General features: G+C 38.2%; 1 long non-coding RNA gene across 5 annotated transcripts; it reads right to left on the bottom strand.

Annotated features, from left to right (window-relative positions):
- Nucleotides 1–1,379: 1,379 nt before the first annotated feature.
- LOC114580882 lies at nucleotides 1,380–14,312 on the bottom strand. Of its 5 annotated transcripts, none has more exons than XR_003702522.1 (4): nucleotides 13,754–14,312; nucleotides 2,430–2,810; nucleotides 2,176–2,323; nucleotides 1,380–1,984 (listed from the first exon to the last, which is right to left on the bottom strand). It is a non-coding gene; the product is annotated as an uncharacterized LOC114580882 (long non-coding RNA). The 5 variants fall into 5 exon arrangements; XR_003702518.1 differs by having other exon boundaries at nucleotides 13,746–14,311; XR_003702521.1 differs by lacking the exon at nucleotides 2,430–2,810 and having other exon boundaries at nucleotides 13,746–14,301.
- Between the last annotated feature and the right edge of the window lie 2,766 nt (nucleotides 14,313–17,078).

Raw genomic sequence — 17,078 nt, 5'->3', positions numbered from 1 at the left:
TGGTTTGAATTATGTTATTTTAAATATTATTATCATAATAATGCAATAATATATGCAAGAACTTTCAAGGAAAAATAACATAAAATCTTTTTGATACTTTTTGAGGCTGCAAAGAATAACATATTGTAAATGAAAATTGAGGCTGGGGGAATGAAGGAAATAGGAAATGAGGGAGAAGAACTAAGAGTGATAATATCTATATTTGATTAAAAAAATTATAGGATTTTAATCTTTTGTATTAGTTTTAATCTTTGGAATTTATCATATAGCATTAATTTGTTTGTTATTTATATTTTGAAGAAAATTTGTGATGCTAATAAATCACTCATTAGGCTGATGCACACCATCGGCACCAGCTCTAAGTTTTGATGTCAACACCAAGATACATATCAAACTTCATGGACTCTAGTTTCCACACCTCAAAAGAGAACGATTAAAGAAACTACAAACTATCTTTTGAAGACAAGTCCTATGCTATAGGGCTCTTCCAAATTCTAACAAGAAATCTATTCTACATAATTTATGTAAAATGGACTTTTTCATGTAGCATTTATTTCAACCCTTTCCCAAACATGGAAAAGGGCACCATTTGTAATTGATGATAGAAATTAGAAGAAAACATTAAAAAAAAAAAAAAGGCTAGGCTCATGATTTTTCCCTTTTTCAGATATTTATGTAAAAGCTCTAATGTCCCTTACAACTCTCTTTTATATATACTAGTCTAAATGCACGTGCATCAAGCGCACATAAATAAAAAATATTATAATAAATTTTAAAATTAAGTTATGACATGCTATATCAATGATATTATCAATATATATATATATATATATATATATATATAATTATATATATATATATATATGAAACCATTTTGTGAAACTCAAGCACTATTATATAAACATCCAAGCAGACGATCACATTAAATTACAAATTTAGCAGAATTATAGAAGATGAAAAAAGAAACAATATTGACTAATATAATCCCAAAATATATTTGAACCAAAAACCTAACGATCAAATGAAGAGAAGCAATCACCCAAACAATGGTTGAAAGTAACTTCAACTCATACGTGCTTGAATTATCAATATTAAGGAGGACAGGAAAAAAAATCTTACAAAAGAGAATGTATATAAATATCATCACTATGATCCATTTACAAAAACTCAAAATTTGAACTCTCTAGAGGAACGTCAAGGCATTTAGCTAAATATTCATCATGGACTCTTTAATATATGAATGAACGTCTAATTGGGCAAGCTCATATTTGTTTGTTTTGGTAGTGATTGACTCTTCAAGTCCTCAGCAAAGGATTAATTTCTAAGCTTTTGCATAAGCTAGCATAAACCAAAAAGAAAAAAAAAAACACGAAGAAGAATGATAGATCATCTCCAAATGTACAAGTGTATAGCATTAAAAAAACATCTATTCAATTTTTTCTAGAGAGAAAAAGACTATAATTTTTATACCAATTTTTAAAAACTCGGCTTTTCTCACAACAATTTTGCTTGTCTAATTTCTCAATTTAACGCAAGAAAAACATAATGTGGGAAATGGCTTGGATTAAGGGAAAAATCACATGTTATTAGCATTACCGCCTCATTTCCCTGCTCCACTTCTCCTGGCTTTAACAAACATGTGTACGGCACTATTATAAGCCATTGATGGTCTGCCAGCTAATCAGGACCGTTAGATGTATTTGCCTCATTATACTATATATGAGAATGAACAGGACGAGAGCAGGTAAGCTCCTTCCTTACAATGCTCCTTCTATCTGTTTGCTTTAGATTCTCTGTGCAAGTCTTCAAGAAGGAAGTTCGCTAGCGTCAACATGGTATAAGAGCCAAGAAGGCGCTTGTCGTAAGCAGGACAAGTCCAGAGTACTATTCTATCGCAATGGCGAACAACGAATCCTCTTCTACTTCATCAGCTCAGCCACAAATAGTGGCTACCAATGCTACCATTCCATCAGAACTCAAGTTCCTGATGTCGAATGTTAAGACTGTCCTCAATACACAACTGGTAGCGGACAACTACCCTATTTGGCGCCAGCAGATTTGCAAGCTCTTTGCTGCTAATGGTTTCAGTGGATACCTAGATGGTTCCATACCCAAACCGATGAGGCACATTCAAGGACAAAATCAAACTGTAACTCTAAATCCAGCTTATTCTACCTGAATGATGATAGATCAGAACTTGTCATCAGCTCTTTTCTCTACAATTTCAGCATCTATCTTACCGTATGTGCTCAACCTAGCTACCTGCAAGGAAATCTGGTCCACCTTGGATAGACGTATCCAGACGACGAACAGATCTCGCATTCTGCAAATTAAAAATGAGTTACATCAGATCAAGATGAAGGATCATAATATGCTGCAATATTTAACAGAGATAAAACAAAAGGTTGATGCCATTCAGCATACTATACCTGGTTGCACTATAAATCCAGAGGACATCATACTATACACGCTTAATGGCTTGCCTTCCGCATATAATGCATTCAAAACGGCCATTCGCACTAGAGCAGAACCTGTCGATTTCACGATTTGGACGAACTCTATTCTTTACTATGTAGTGAAGAAGTTAATGTTCTCTATGAATAGTTAACTGATCTTACACCCTCCAATGCTGCAGCAGACTCCTCGTTTGCCTTAGCTGCTGTTCGTGGACGATTTCGAGGTCGCGGTAGAGGGCGATCTCGTGTTCGTGGAGGTCGCAACTCCAATGCACCAGGTCGTGGAGGTGGACGTCGCTCCTCTCCGCACATTGAGTGCCAAATTTGTCTCAAACCTGGACACTCTGCTTCCACCTGTTGGCATCGAGAGAAATTTGTTTATCAAACACAGCACCCGCAAGCCTTTGTTGCTCACGATGAAACCTCCAATGCTGACTGGTTTCTAGATACGGGACCCTCTAACCACCTCACATCCGATATAACTCAACTACAGTCAGCTCAACCGTATACTGGACTCTCTCAAGTACAGGTTGGCAGTGGACATCAATTGCCTATAACACATTCGGGATAGGGTATTTTATCTACACCTTCAAGTCATATTCACAACAAACAGCTCATGGCTGCCTTATTCAACTTAGAATTTTTAGACGTCAAATATCATTTACCTTTTTTTATGGATTTTTCGATGCTTATGAAAAGATCATACTCTATAAAAGTGATCGCATGTTTACTTTAAGTATAAAGTTGAAGAATTCTTAAATCATTATGTCGTTACAAAGGAAACTTGTATTCCATGTTGTCTGGTACTGAATTGGAATAAATCAAAAGATTATTATTTTTAATAAAATTATTATAAATTATTTTCTTATAAATTAGTACAGGCATCTTCTCCTAGAAAGGGTCTGGCTTTCCCAAAGGGAAAAAAGGTACTGTTAATTATGGAAAATTACATAACTATTCTTGCTTGTCTAATGTTCCTTTGCCCTGCATCAATTGCACATAATCTAAAGACAGGAGAGGCCTCCTACTACTCTAAACCTTATTTTCGTAAGTGCCAATGATGTCTTTTACATGATATTATATTTTAGATTTTATTTGTTCGTAAGAAATGATTTATTTCATTGATGATTTGCAGCTTCTGCTTGCTTCGGTGATCAGAAAAACGGAGTTTATTTGGCATCTGTGAATGATGAATTATGGGATGGTGGCAATATATGTGGGCAATATTATCAGGTGTACTGTCCTAATGCATTAAATTCAGGTGAACAACAACCCTGCAGCAAAATAGGAGACACTATTGGAGCATTAGTTACAGTTGTCGATCATTGCAATGACTGTGGTGGTGCTACGATGCTTCTCTCTCAAGAAATCTTTCAAATGATAGCTAACATAGATGTTGGTAGAATTCAGCTAAATTATAAAAAGTTTCAACCTTATGATTAAGGATCCATGCGTCATCATAATCATGATCAGGTATTTTTTTTGCCTTTTGTTTCTTATGTTGTTAGTAAGAGAGCGATCAAAGCAGGATGAAAGCAGGGAGACCGAGAAAGAAAGAATAAAGAAACTGAATATTGTATTTCAAATCATACAAAGAAGATTACGACAGACTGTATATATAGAGAAAGAAAAGCAAAGATACAATAGCCTAGCTAATATAAAAGTCACGTGGCAATCTTATTAACGACTGGGTGAGATGACTCCACAGCTAAAGCGAGAGAAATATATATTAACAGGCCCCCTCAAACTATAACTTCGGGAGAGGTAACCAGTTTGTGTGATAAAAGTTGAAATCGTGAGATTGAGAGTGGTTTGGTTAGAAGATCGGCGAGCTGGTCTTTGGTAGAGATGTGGTGAACTTGAATTGCCTTGTCTTTGATGTAGTTTCTAATGAAGTGACAATCCACTTCAATATGTTTTGTACGAGCATGGAATATTGTATTGTTGGCTATGATGATGGCGGATATGTTGTCACACAGTAGAGGAGTAGCTGAAGACTGATGACAGTTGAATTCTTGAAGTAGGCGACAGAGCCAGATAACTTCGACAGCAGTGGAAGCTAGAACACGGTACTCAGCTTCAGCGGATGAACGAGAAACAATATTTTGTTTCTTAACACTCCATAAGATAATAGAATATCCCAAAAAATTACAATAACAGGTAGTAGATTTTCGATCAGTAGAATCCACATAAGAGCATAAGTTGAGGGAACTACGAAAAAGACGTATACCGAAATGCAAGGTTCCTTGACTATACCGCATAAGGCGTTTGAGGGCATCGAAGTGAATAATTAAAGGATTTTGCATATGTTGGCAAACTTTGTTGACAGCAAACGAGATATCATGTCGAGTTAAGGTGAGGTATTTAAGTGAACCCGTATGTTGACGGTATAAAGTGGGATTAGAGAAAGCACCAGAATTAGCAGGAGTGGAAGATGTTTTAAGTTGAGGAGTTGAAATCGGTTTACAGTTTAGCATGCCCGCCCGAGATAGTATAGTTTGAGAGAACCTACTTTGATTTAGATGCAAACCGTAGGATGTATGAACCACTTGGATGCCCAAAAACTGATAGAGAGATCCAAGGTCGCGCATGGTAAATTTAGAGTTGAGGTTGTGAAGAAGAGTTTGTATGGCTTTGTTGCAATTTCCAGTAAGGAGGATGTCGTCGACGTAGACTATAAAATACATGGAGATGCCATTTTTGTTGTAGATGAGAAGTGAAGGATCGGATGAGCTAAAATGGAATCCTATAGTTTGTAGGTAGCTGGAAAGAGTAGCATACCATTCTCGTGGGGATTGCTTAAGACCTTAGAGAGCCTTTTTCAAGTGACACACGTAGGTAGGATGTATAGTATCCGTGAAGCCCATGGACTGTTTCATATAGACAGTGTGATTTAGGTGACCATGAAGGAATGCATTTGATACGTCAAGTTGATGAATGGGCCAATGGTGGTGAAGAGTAATGACAAGAAGAACCCAAAAAGTGGGTATATATCTTAGCCACAGGACTGAATGCTTCGGTATAGTCCAGTCCATATTCGTGATTGAAAATCTGGGCAACCAGTCTAGCTTTATACTGAGCCATAGTATCGTCAGCTATATACTTAGTGCGAAACATTCGTTTACAGCCAAGAATGTTTTGATTTGATTGTGGAGGGACAAGGTCTCGTGTACCTTAAGATTTAAGTGCTTGGAATTCTTGAGACATGACGGTGCGCCAGTGTTCCTCTTTAGCAGCTTCAGCATAGATTGTGATAAGAAAGGTTACAAATAATTTTAGGCTTTAGATGACCGGTTTTTAGTCTAGTTTGCATTGGGTGAGTGGGGACCATGGTGAAGGGCAAGTTTAGGTCGGGATGCAGATCAGGTGAAGGTGAATTGTTTTGGTAATTGGGCATAGAAGAAGATGAAGGAGTGGAAGTGGGGTTAGGAGAACATCGAAATTTTTGTTGAGTGGTAGGTTTGGAATTGATGGGTCGTATAGTAGTGAGAGTTGAAGTAGGAACAAGTGTGAGAGGTAGTATGAAGTTTTGAGTTGAATGAGGTGTAGTGTGAGCTGTGGCTTGTTGATACGGAAATATAGATTCGTTAAATTCAACATGCCGAGAGATATATACTTGCCCAGTTTTAGGATTAAAGCAACGATACCCTTTTTGATAGGTAGAATAGCATATGAATGCATAATGTATGGAGAGAGGGGAAAGTTTGTTAGTGGAGTAAGGCCATAACCATGGGTAGCACAAGCAACCGAAAATCTTGAGATGGTAGTAGTTAGGCGATTTTTGATACATAATATAGTGGGGACTGCGATTGTGAAGATTTGAGTGGGCAAACGATTGATGAGATAGACAACAATATGAAGGGAGGCATCCCATAAAGATTGAGGAAGATTGGCTTCAATGAGTAAACTACGAACAATTTCTATAATGTGCCTGTGCTTTCGTTCGATGACGCCATTTTGAGATGGACTATAGGACAAGTGTATTGATGAATTATTCCCTGTTATTTACAAAACATTTGAAATTGACGATTGATGAATTCACCACTGCAGTCAAAGCAAAATATTTTAATATGAGTATTAAATTGATGAGTAATCATATTGTTAAATTCGATAAATTTAGAGATTACTTTGGATTTGTTTATAATAGGATAGATCCATCAGTATTTAGATAAATCATCGATGAAAGAGAAATAGAATTTAAAGCCATGCATGGAAAGAGTTGGGGATGGACCCCAAATGTTAGAATGAACTGATGAACTGGAATAAGTAGATTGACTAAACGGTAATCGGTGGCTTTTTACCAGCCTACAATAATTACAATGAGAGCTATAAGCAGTAGTACATAAAGAGGAGATGTAATTTGTCAGATGTTTTAATGTGCGGCGGCCAGGTGACCAATACATTTATGGCAAAGATGTGGAACATCTTGAGCCAACAGTAGGGCGAGATGTTGATTGGTGATAGTCGACCAAATAGGATACAAACCATTAAGGCAAGGTCCCTAGAGTAGAAGATGACCCGTCTTCGAATCCTGTATTTGAAACTCATGTCATGAGGAGAGAATTTGACAATGCAGTTATTATCAAAAGCAAGGCGGTGAATGGATATAAGATTAAATGATAGATTTAGAACATAATAAAGATTGTGAAGATTGAGATTACCTTGAGGAGTAGGTAGAATTCCTTTACCTCAATGTTGCATGAGCAGTTGATGACCGTTACCTAGGGTGATTTGATGGGGTCTGGCATACGTCTTCATAGAGTGAAGCTGAGAAGAATCTAAGGTGAGATGCGTAGATGCTCCACTTCCTGGTACCAATCGGGAGAGGCATTGGATTTGGAAGGAGAGATTAGAGCAGTTTTATGGGATTCTTTTGTATATGAAGGATCATGATGGTACCATCATCGTAAGACTGAGTGATCATAATTGGAGCATATTTGGCAATTTATAGGATTTGAGATAGATTTGTCGAGGTGGTGATGGGAAGACCAAGAGGATCGGTTTGAAGAAGTTGGATGTCCACAACTTGAAGGATTACGACCGTGAATACGCCCACGGGGAGCGACAAGAGCCACGGCTAGTTCGGAGATATGAAGGTTTTGGAGTTCGTTTGTCGCTTCTTGAGCAAGATTTTGTTCTTCACTACAAAGTATAGTATACAAGGTATCAATACTTATGGGTTGAAGATTTGTGCGGATGGCCATTTTGAAAGATTGATATTGAGCAGGAAGACCATTTAAGGTGTAGAAGATAACATCTTCGGGATAAAGAGGTGATCCAGTAGAAGCGATAGCGCCAACCTTGGATTTAACAATGAGAAGGTATTGAGACATTGTTTGAGTTTTCATGGAAAGATGATTAAGTTCATTGCAAAGTTGAATTGTGGGATGGGTTGGGAATTAGAGGAGGTGGCGAAATGTTGTTAATCTTCTGGTGCAGTAGCGAGGGACGCAGAGGATGTGTCCATGGAAGAGAGAATCGAGCCCTGAGCTGAGTCACAAGAACGCCTACTCTGATACCATAAGAGAGCGATCGCAGGAGGACGCAAGCAGAGAGACCAAGAAAGAAAAAATAAAGAAACATAATATTGTATTTCAAATCATACAAAGAAGGTTACAACAGACTGTATATATAGAGAATGAAAAGCAAAGGTACAATAGCTTAGCTAATATAAAAGTGACACGTGGCAATCTTGATAACGGCTGGGTGAGATGACTCAGCAGCTGAAGTGAGAGAATTAGAGAAATATATATTAACAGTTAGTCATTGAACTCTCAGATTAAGCATTCTCTTGTATTTGTTTTAATGTTTGGACTTTGTCATATAGCATTTATTTCATTATTATTTGTATTTTGCAGAAATTTTAGGCTTCTACAGACTGTTGGATCAATGATGTTCGACAGTGTTTTGTTTATTATTTAGCAATGTTTATCTGTCAACAAACATGTAATATTATCTTGTGCTTGATTGTAATCTGATGCCATCTTAAAATAAATGTGTATTTGTGTAATTCTATGTGGAATATCGAATATGCTTTGAATGATGGATGCATCAAGGAATAGTTCATTTTCATTGAAGCTGAATGGCGTTTGAGCTCTACTTTTATTTGGCCTTCTTTTTTTTTTTTTTTTGCAATTTATGTTACATATTATCATAGTAATACATTAACTTTTGTGAAGGTTTGTAGAAAAAACAAACAAAAAAAAGACTCTTCCAAGTTTCAAAATATTAGACGACTGTTGGATCCAAAATTCTCTATAGGAAGATATCAAGATTAGGCCCAAGAAAGAGAACGAAATAACGGAGAGGAAATGTGTTGCAAAGAATCTCTTTGTTTAATTAGCTAAAATCCCGGGCCAATAGGTGATTTCAACTCATAGGTAAATTCTAAGCTTTAGAGCTAAGTATCATTTTAATAAGATGGAAATGATTGTAATAGTAAGAAGATTGTTGTTAGGTTCTAGAAGAATTCAGAAGCGTGTAAGGTTGCAGCAGACTCTTCGTTTTTTAGAATTATCACCAGAAAGTGGGCGCTGAACAAATTGAGGATCTTGTAGACATTCAAGTGTGTTAACCTGCGGTAGCAGTAAAACATGCAGGAACTCAAGATGACAGTGGAAATACTAGAAGAGAAATATTCATTTCTTAATGATAGCTGTATACATGTATTACATGTGTATTTATAGAAACTAAGTGGAGGACCGTACAAGCTTTAACAATGACAGCCGGCAAGAAGTGTACTTTCTTGTTTATCTATTAACATACCCCTGCAAGTTAATGACAATGACTTGTCGATCAGTTTGGGAATGAGGTAGTTAAACCTAGAAATGGTTAACGCTTTTGTAAAGATGTCTGCTAATTAGTTCTTTGAGGCAATATGATGAAGTTGAATAGTATTATTTTTTATACATTCTCTAATAAAGTGACAGTCGATCTCTATATGCTTTGTTCAAGCATGATAGAAAGGGTTATTGGCTAGGGCTATTGCAAGTGTTGTCACAATATAGCATAGTTGGCAAATGTTGTGTGCAGTCGAGTTCATGTAACAAATGATGAAGACATAATTTTGGTTGTGGCCATAGAAATAGCACGATATTCAGCCTCAGTGGATGATCTTGCAATGCTTGTTTGTTTCTTTGCACTCTAGGAGATGAGAGTGGTTCCCAAGAACATACAGTAGCCTGTGGTGGATTTGCGATCAGATTGATCTCATGCCCAATCTGCATATGTAGAAGCTCGGAGTGTGAGAGTGGTATGAGGATTGAGATGTAGACCATAATGTAGAGTCCCTCGTACATAACATAGAATACGTACGTTTGAGTGCTTCAAAGTTGAGATCGTTTGGTTGATGCATATGTTGGCAAGCTTTGTTGACGGCGTATGTGATGTCCGGACGAGTAAGTGTGAGATATTGGAGTGCTCCGACCAATTGACGATTAAGTTTTGGGTTGGAGAACATGGGAGAATTGGCTTGCGGCAGTGGTTTTGTCTGGGATGGTGTTGCAACTAGTTTGCAATTGAGCATCCCAACCCGATGAAGAATATTTTATGCATACTTGTCTTGGTGAAGTAGAAGATCGGTGGATGTTCATTCTGCGGTAATGCCCAGGAATTGCGTGAGAGCCCCTAGACTACTCATGTTGAACCGTTGTTGGACAGCTTGAAGAAGCTTTGCTATAGTTTTGTTGTCATTTCCTATTAAGATGATGTTATCAACATAGACTAGAAAATACATGTTAGAACCATTATTCCGATATATCATGAGGGAGAGATCTGAATTACTAGTAGCAAATCCCTGTTCATGAAGAAATCTTGTTAGCATTTCAAACCACTGTCTTGGGTCTTGTTTGAGCCCATAAAGAGGTGTTTGACGCAGGAACCAATAATAGAGGAGGAAGACCGTGAGGGGTCTTGGTATTGGTTGATATGGAAGGATTATGCTAGCATCTTTTGTAAGGAAAGATGCTCTCATTAAATACAATATGCCTCAATATATAGATGCGATTTGTAGAAGTATCAAGGCAGTGATAGCCTTTTTGCATTTGAGCGTATCCAATAAAGACACATGGGTTTGAGAGGGGTGATAGCTTGGAATGAGAATAGGGTTTGAGCCAAAGGTAGCACAGACAGCCGAACGTACGAAGGTGCATATAGGAAGGTTGTTTGTTGTATAATTGAAAGAATGATATGCTGTGATATGGTAGGAAGGTGTTTGATATGATAAATGGAAGTGTGAAGAGCTTCAACCCAATGATGTGAAGCAGTGTTTGAGTGGATTAAAAGGCTTCGGATAGTCTCAAGGATGTGACAATGTTTCCTTTCAGTCACGCCATTTTGGGATGGTGTATAAGGACAAGTATATTGATGACTAATGGAAGAAAAGAGAGACGTTTGTGTTTAGCTACATTACATGTATTACAAAATTTATGTAACGAATCAGTACAAATGCACGATTGAGAACGAGCTAGAGTGCGGATGGTGGAGTAGGCAGGATGACCAAGACGACTATGCCAAAGATCTGGTATGGTTTGCACAGAAAGAAGAGCAAGATTTGAAGTCTTAGTAGTGTGAAGAATTCTGTAGAGGCCATTATGACATGTTCCATGAAGAAGAAGATGCTTGGTCTTCGAATCCTTTATTTGATAATCATGCGGAGAAAAAGATATAAGACAATCATTATCAGTGGCTAATTGATGTACATAAAGCAAATTAAACACATGATTTGGTACATGATGAAGTTTGTGAAGGTAGAGATTACCTGAGGGAGTTGGAAGTAGACATTTACCTGTGTTTTGAATGGGTAGATGATGTCCGTTACCGATAACTACTTGAGACGATCCTGTGTAAGGTTCGGTGTTGTTTGATTGAGTGGCATCTGACGTGAGGTGTACCAAAGCTCCACTATCCAAGAACCAATCGTTTTAAGGGGGAGTATCAGACAGACTGAACATAGCGGAGTTTGGTGTTGCATATGTATACGTCGGATCAGTCTGATACCAACAGTGAATTGCATAGTGGCCATTTTTATTGCATATCTAACAGGTGATGTTGCGATTTGCAGTTCTTTCTCCGTGTCATGGTGCTTGTTGTGATCGTCGACCACGATTTCCACGATTATTGTGGAACCGACCCCATCCTCGACCTCTAGATGCAGTGAGCGCAAGATTGTTGTCCATCAAGTGAAGAGATTGAAGATCTTTGGTGGCATCTTGCAGTATATTTTGTCATTCACTACATAAGAGGCTATAGAAGTCATCAAGATTTAACGGCTGCAAGTTTGTGCAAATAGCCATTTTGAATGACTGATAAGAGGAGGGAAGGTCGTTGAGAGTGTAGAGGATGACATCTTAGGAGTCGATTGTGCTTCCAGCGGCTGTGATTGCATCCACTTTAGATTTAACGTCAAGAAGAAACTGAACCATTGGTTTATCTCCCTTGGAGAGGTGATGTAATTCATTCTTTAATTGAATTACACGAGATTGAGTTGTGGATTGAAGGCGGTGAGCTAGAGTAGCCCAGATTTCTTGAGAGTGAGCTAAAGACATAATGCAGGGAAGAATGGATGGTGTAATAATGGAGAATAACTGGCGGCAAGATTTTGATCGATTAAGATCCAAGTGTCTTGCTGAGGAGGAGCGGCGGAGGAGGAAGAAACATTGGTGAGAGATATTTTCGGTAGGCAGGGAGTTGAGCCATCAAGAAATCCTTTGAAGCCGTTCGCATGGAAGATTTTTCTCGACTTAAGACCGCCAAATTGGATAATTATCCGCGGTTAAAGATGTAGGAACAAGATTCTTGATGTTGCTCATCAAGAATTTAAGCTGTGGTGGTATGGAGATCGTGGAACAAGGAGGATTTGAATCCACGGTGGGAAGAGAGGTTGCAGATCCTTCCATGAGCGAAAAGGAAGAGAGAAAAAAATGCAAACATGCTGGAGACGAGAGAGAGAGAGAGAGAGAGAGAGAGAGGAGGAGACGGGACAAGAGCAGACAAGGGAAAAGAAAAGAGACCAGACCTCGGTGTTCTTCTGCTCTGATACCATGTTATCTTGCGGTGGCAGTAAAGCGTACAGGAACTAAAGATGACAGAGGAAATACTAGAAGAGAAATGTTCATTTCTTAATGATAGTTGTATACATGTATTACATGGGTATTTATAGAAACTAAGTGGAGGACCATACAAGCTTCAACCATGACAGCTGGCAAGAAGTGTACTTTCTTGTTTATCTGTTAACAAAGTGTAGCGTTATGCTTTTGAGAAAGAGACTATTGTAAAAGCCTATAAGATTGATGAAAGAATTAATTTTGTAGAAAAGATCACTCCATATGTTAATAGGGAGAACTCTTCGTCTATGCGCCGTGACTAAAACAATTCTCCCAAAGCCTCAAAGAAGTGTTAGTTCCAAGTTAGCAATAAGGCCAAGAACATGAAATGCAATGCTGAGAGATTATGGCTAAGTGAATGGGATCTAAACACAGGCTTTAACATTTTGTAAAAAAAATTGTTAAGCAAATAATCAGCCTTCACAAGCATCCATCAAGCTTAGGTCATCTCCAACAAAAAAAACTCAATTTTCACTCAAAAATACATTAATATTCAAAAATGTAATAACTCTGTCTCCAACCGAACTCCATTTTCTAACACCAAAAAAAAAATTCTTTGTATATTCTTTCTCATATATTATTTTATATTTATTTTAAATATTATATGTATATTTATCAATTTTTTTTTAATTTAAAAAATTACACTTAAAAAAATAGCGTATAAACAGTGCGACGACAATATTGACGTTGCAATGTTCACCCTCATGTGAATGGCGAGTGCTTTGCTTATCAGATGGAGCAAACGAGTGATTGTAAAGACTGCAAGGCGTTCGGCTGGAGTTACTCTTACTGGCCTCCGCAAAGCCTAGTGTCATTCTGTAAAGATACAAAGGATCTAAAACTTTAAAAAAAAAATTATTCGGGCTTCCAATAAGTTTGTAGGCCTCTCCAAAATATTTATGGGGCCTCCACAAATATCAAAATTTGAAAAAAAAAATAATAATGGATTTTAAATATTTGAGATGAAATCAATTGTGGAATTGATGATACTTTTAAATGTTAGATGAGTGTAAAAATGTGAAAAACTTTATTATATTTATTTTAACCAGTTATTAAAAAAACTAAGGCTTCAATGTAAATATTCACTTGAGCATTGATCATATGTGAATGTGTTGACCTATGTGAATTATCCAAAACAAAACAAAAGTTCAAATAAAAAAATTAATGCAGAGCAGCAGCGATATACCTCGTTACCTCGTTCTGTCATCGAATCCCGCAAATATCGCGACACCTGCGTGTTTCCTGCGTAAATCCAGTGATTTACTCATCTCGAGCGTCGCTGCACTTAATCGAAGCCGTCCAACTCCTCTTGCCCAATGCCCAATTCCCTACAACCTCCGACCACGCTCCATATCCGCTCGTAGACTTCCACACCCGACTTCCTCTTCTTCCCTGTAGCCAATGCCGACTGCTTCTTCCTCCCAAAACTGAACTCGTTGTCCTCTCTAACTTGCGACCGAACCTCACCAAACCGAAGGACTCCACGAACCGGCCGAACTCACGCCCACAAGCTGTCGACCGACCTCCTCCCGATCTTTCTCTTCCAATAAGCCGGATTCCACCTCTATAGCGGAACTTCGCCTCCTCTACATCCACGCTTCCTCTGATCCTTCCAGTTGCAAGTCAAAGCTGTCGCCTCCTCTATTGAGGCCCGATCTACTCACCTCGGCTCTGATTGATCCGCGCCAGAAGTCCAAACCGCCTCCAAATCACTCTCTACCCTAGCCGTAGGATCATAAGGCCCTTCCATTTGCAAACTAAATGTCCTTGGAGGTGTCAGAGAGGGCAAATTATTGGGTCAGGTGACCGAAGTCATCTCTCCGTTCGGTCGCCAATGGAAATGCGACATCTGTTAGAAGTTTTTTTAATTTATTATTAACGCTTTATGTCTTGTCAGATTAGCGACCCGACCCGATAACGCCTTTCATTTGAACTTTTAATCATTTGCCGCCCTATTTTTTCATTTTGGAAGCCGCGAAAGACGCAAATAAAGACTGCTGTAGAAGAAAAAATGAGCCAGAAAATTGCAGAGAAGAAATGGACTGCTCAGCGAAGAGGGAGGTCGAAGAGGGAATGGAAGAGGGAGTGCATGAATCGGAAAGGATGCATGAATCGCAAGGGGTAGTGCATGAATCGGAATCGGAACCTAACGTAGCCGGAAATTCCTCTGGTTTCAACATTTCGGTAAGTTAGAAAGTTGTAAACAGTCAGTTTTAATATTATCGCCGCAGATAGAAGACGTAGGTTTCAGCTCATTAGTCTTAGGATCTCTGATTTTGCGATTTTTAATAAATTTCTTTTGTCGAAAAAGTAAAAAAAAAAAAAGAGAATATAATGTTGTTGTTTCTTAGCTTTCATTATTGATTTTAAGTAATAAAAAAACTGAACTTGTAGATATAGTTGCGCCATGGTTGCGCTATAGTTGCGCTATAGTTGCGCTATAGTTGCGCTATAGTTGCGCTATAGTTGCGCTATAGTTGCGCTATAGTTGCGCTATAGTTGCGCTATAGTTGCGCTATACTTGCGCTTTACTTGCGCTTTACTGTTTCTTTCAGGCTGTTTATAAAGATGAGGGAGGAGCGCGGGGGAGATTGTGGAAAACAATGCTGATAGAAGCAGACTGTCCGCGAGACGCCAGTTCGCGTGAGCGGAAGACACGATGTCGGCTGGAGGTGCAGCTGCTCCGGAAAGATGTCCGGCATACCCTGTTGCCGTGAACTGCTGAAGAACCTGAATTCGCCAGATAGCGTAATTCTCAGATGTAAGAGGGTGGGGAATGAGATTCTTGATGTGAGAGATGAGAAATTTTAAGGTCGCAGGTATGGAAATTTCAACTTCGGTGTTGATTGCTGCGAGAGAGGAGGGGGGAGGGAGGGAAGAAACCGAATCTTGATCCCCCATTGGTAGCTCTGATACCATGTCAGAGAGGCGATGAAGCCTTCGAGCGGAAGGAAGAAGGAGACTCTCGAGAGGGAAAAATGAAAAAGTATGTTATTGAGAAAAGTATTTACAAGAGTATTTATATATTACAAGATGGTAAAACAGTAATAAGATAATGCTTGGGTAAATGACAGCGTGCTAACAGGAGGTTGTAAGATCTCAATGAACTGTCTCTAAAGCTCACTAATACAAAAGTAATATCATCACTTGATGCGGAAGCTAGTATATTTATCAAAAGTTATAAAGATGGTGATGATAATATAATGAATACAATATAATATTAATCAAATATTTTCAACCAAACAGTCATAATATAAAATAAATGCGGAAAAATAAACGGCAGAAAATAAAATTACAAAGAACACACCAGATTTTATAATGGTTTGGTCAAATCATGACTTATGTACACTCCCCGAAGTCGCTCACTCCGAGTATTACACTATCACTATAGTGTCTCTCCTTTAGCCCACATAACTAGGAGGAGAAGCCCTTACAAACTCTCTTCCAAAAACCCGGTGCGACAGAGGACCGTACTCCTTTCACATGCAAAGAACCTTGACTCATTTTTCACTCTCCTGGTGAGGAAGAGAACATTGACTCCTTTTCACCCTCCTAGTGAGACAGAGAACCTTGAATCACTTTCACCTTATCCAGTGCGGCGGAGTAGCTGGGTCCTTTGACACCAAAGAGACCTTCTTCTTTTCCAAAATTTTCCTCAAGACAAATCTTGAATTCGATGGTACTAAGATGCAAGTTTGTCCGAGCAATAGTGTGAAACCTCTTCCACACTCCCTTGAAACCCACAAGGATATTCTCTCTCTCAAACTTCACCCTTTCGTCTCCCCCTCCCAAGGCTCTATCTTCAAATTTTCTCCAGAAAAAAATGACTTAATGCATGCAAAAGACACTTATAATGTCTTTGGAGAAAGTATAAATAGAGGGCTTCAAAAAATCATAAAAAATTAATTCAGTTGTGAAACCTTAAATTTAAGATGATTGCAGTATTTTTATAAAGTTGATTGTGAAAATACTACGAAAAAACTAACTTGACAACCCTGATTTCTTAAAATCAGCAGCATTCTTCTTATTCTAAGTGTATGATCGTTGTATTGCTTATAGATATGTCTTGAAGGTTTTCTTTGTTCAGTCTTTTCTTGCTTTTAGCTTAGTCCTTTATTCAAGTTATTTTTTGTCTTCTTGTAATTGAGGGTTGTCCTCTACTTGGCTATTAATAACCCATCTGTGTCTTTTTCCGAGGCATTCGTTTTTCCTTCGGATAATAAGAAACCCCGTTCACAAAGGCGATTTTGAGCTGTGATCTTCTTCTTTATTTTTCTGTATTCTTCTCAAAGGCTTTTCGACCCAATGGGAAGGAGATAGCTCGCAAGAACAAGTGCTTCTTGGATTAAGCATCTCTGTTTAACAATTCTTTATGAGAAGACAGCAAAACAATGCTGTTAATGAAAATTGAGCTTGAGGGAAAGAATGAAACAGAAAAGCAAAGAGAGGAAACTCTCAGTGATAATCTCTTTGCTTGATTACAAATTACTGATTTTAGAAAGAAAAAAACTAGGAAATT

This window comes from Dendrobium catenatum, unplaced genomic scaffold (assembly GCF_001605985.2).
Source record: "Dendrobium catenatum unplaced genomic scaffold, ASM160598v2 fragScaff_scaffold_1373, whole genome shotgun sequence".
Classification (NCBI taxonomy): Eukaryota; Viridiplantae; Streptophyta; class Magnoliopsida; order Asparagales; family Orchidaceae; genus Dendrobium; species Dendrobium catenatum.
This window is presented reverse-complemented; position numbering and strand designations above follow the sequence as displayed.